The 2929-nt window shown below is 46.7% G+C and overlaps 1 pseudogene; it reads left to right on the top strand.

Annotated features, from left to right (window-relative positions):
• The first annotated feature begins 293 nt into the window (after positions 1–293).
• Positions 294–463, top strand: LOC136306369 (cytochrome b-c1 complex subunit 9 pseudogene; annotated as a pseudogene).
• The last annotated feature ends 2466 nt before the right edge of the window (positions 464–2929 follow it).

Below are 2929 nucleotides of genomic sequence, written 5' to 3'. Positions count from 1 at the left end.
TCTGGGGCGTCGCTCTGTCGCGACCAGAGCCACTCTAGTGCCTGAGGCAGAGGCCACAGAGCCATCCTCAGTGCCCGGGCCATCTTTGCTCCAATGGAGCCTTGGCTGCGGGAGAGGAAGAAAGAAGTAGAGAGGAAGGAGAGGGGGAGGGGTGGAGAAGCAGATGGGCGCTTCTCCTGTGTACCCTGGCCGGGAATCGAACCTGGGACTCCTGCACACCAGGCCGACGCCCTACCACTGAGCCAACCGGCCAGGGCCAACTTTTCAATTAGAAGTTAATCAAAGGGAGAAACATGGCGGCTCTGATGTTAACCAAGAGGTTGTACTCTGTATTATTCCGCAGAACCTCTACCTTCGCCCTTACCATCACCGTGGGTGCCCTGTGTGTCCAGATATAAATCTATGAACACATCAGCCAGGGGAAGCTGTGGAAACTCATCAAGCACAAGTATGAGAACTAGTTTCTTGGAGCCTCCCATTAAGGCCAGGAAGACCGGGTCTACCCACCAGCTGTTTGCCCAGAGTGAGGGCCTCAGCTTGAGATGGAGCTCCCAACACTCTCCATGGGCCACTTTTAGCTATCATTACAAAATGGCTTCCGTGACAGACTCTTGAGCTTCTGCTATGTTTAAGTATGTTTAGTCAGAGTCATCAGCAAATAAATGTAAGTAATCCTTAGAAAATAAAAGAAATTAAAGTGTTGGTTGGAGTCTCATGTGGAAAACGACCAGCAGTAAGCTGGCATAGCTCAGGGGCCTGTCCAGCTATTCCTCAGTGAATGTACAGGAACACTGCGGGGTGCAGGAGGGGCGGGTCGACTGGGCCTGGAGGTGAACGTGGACACAGTTTCACATGCACACCCAAGAGCTGACCTTTTCAAAATCTATAGTCACTTAAAATGGTAGAATGTTTAGAAGTTTGCAAAATGCTTTTTACATCATCTCACTTAAAAACCTCATCATGTGGGGTGGGCAAGTACAGAAATAAGCATTTTTTTCAGATGAGAAAATGGGACTCAAAGAGATGGAGTAACACCCAGCCCGTACTGTGGTAGACTGCAAGTGGCAAAAAGCCTTTGTAAATTCGAGGCTTAGCAAAAGGCTAAGTTCTCCCCCCTCTACCTCCATGTTGGTAGAAGCTGAGTATTTGTACTTATCCCATAGCCCCATTTCACTTGCTTGCTTAAGTTGCTGGGAGCAATTTACATGCCCTTCCTCTCACCCTTTGTTTGTTCAGATGTTGGTTGATTTCACTTATGCAGGGTGAGGGGATTCCTGTTTATGCCTTAAGAGAGTTCTTGTTTTTGCCTCAGATGTGTGACTTTGTATCAAAGACTTCCTTGTTTGCATATGGCTGTATAATAAAGCAAACTGGGGGGGGGGGGGGCTATGGGCGCTCAGATATTGCCATCAGCATTGAAGAGGCCTCCTGATCCCATCCTCTTTTCTCGGTGAGTGTATTTTCTTAATTCCACACTGTTCTTCCTCAGGACTCAGAATTACTAGCCGTGCTGGTCCGTGGCACCGTATAGCTTGGACGGGGTGGGACCAGGGTGGAACCAACGATTTCAGTCTACTTCACTTCAGACTAATATGGGGTTTCCCCTGAAGCTGGGGCTGCAGGTCCCCTTTCCCTGGGAATGGGAATCTAAAGGAAATAGAGTTTCTTCAAGCAAGGAAGAGGGGGTTAGATGATGATGAACTGGCCACTATAGACTCCCATCACACATTTATTCAGTCAGTCCTGTACTGAGAGACCTTCAGGCTGTTTCCAGTTTTTCACTCATGCACACTGCAATAAATAGTCCTGCACACATTCTACCCTCAGGTGCTTTCATTCCAGTAGGTTAGATCTCCCAGGATGGGACTGCTGGTACCAAGGGCAAGTATATTTTTGCTTTAATATGTCCTGTCTGATTCTTGCCAAAAATGTTGTGGCAGCCACACTCCCCAGCAATGGGTGGGAAGCCTGTCTCCCCACATCGCTCCAGCTTCCAGCTTATTTTCCATTGTACTCTGCCACCACCCTGGTGGAAAGCATTTGCTGACTGCCAAGCAGACAAGTTTATAGTCACCCACTGAGTTAGTGCAGATGTTCCTTGACTTACAGTGGGGATGTGTCCCAATACACCCATCATGAACTAAAAATACCATAAGTCAAAAATGCATTTAATATACCTAACCTACCAAACATCATACCTTAGCCTAGCCTACCTTCAACATGCTCAGAACATTAGCTTACATTAGCCTACAGTTGAACAAAATCATCTAACAGAAAGCCCATTTAATAATGAAGTGTTGACCAACTCGTGTAATTTGCTTAATACACTACTAAATGAGAAAAACAGAAAGGCTTTGTGGGTGCCCACTGTTAATGTGCACAGCTCAAAGCATCCTGGACCTGAGAATGTTTGAAGCATTAAACTAAAATTAATTGCTGGATGATTGGGGTGCTACAACGACAGGGTCATCAATTTCTTCTCCCTTTACTGATGAGGCTTGCAAATGTGGAGGAAAGCACTGAGCATGGACACTTGGTGATAGTTTAGCAATCGCAGTGTTCAGTGCATCACTTGTACGCCATTGTAAGGTAAAAAAAAAACTAAGTTGAATCGTAGTAAATTTGAGACCATCTGTATTAGCTAATTGCCTTCAGATATTTGATTCCTAAAAGACTCTTCTTTCTCTTCCCCTTTGTGAGGAAAACAGCTGTGTTAGGCTTGCTTACTGGTTTACCAGCTGCAAGCCCTTTGCGTGATCAGTGCATGAGCACGTGGCAGTGCCACGTGTGGATAGTCTCTGTAAGGCTATGGGTGCTTGCGCTCAGGGGGATTGTGGGTAGTGGATTGTGATTGCCTGCCTGCCACTGTGAGGGGACATTTTTGCTGTTTGTTTGCCTGAGAAGTGGTTTTTCCCTGTGGGTTTGCTCA

The sequence above is a fragment of the Saccopteryx bilineata genome, chromosome 5 (assembly GCF_036850765.1).
Source record: "Saccopteryx bilineata isolate mSacBil1 chromosome 5, mSacBil1_pri_phased_curated, whole genome shotgun sequence".
Taxonomy (NCBI): domain Eukaryota; kingdom Metazoa; phylum Chordata; class Mammalia; order Chiroptera; family Emballonuridae; genus Saccopteryx; species Saccopteryx bilineata.
The sequence above is the reverse complement of the archived record's forward strand: the minus strand, read 5'-3'. Positions and strand labels throughout refer to the sequence as shown.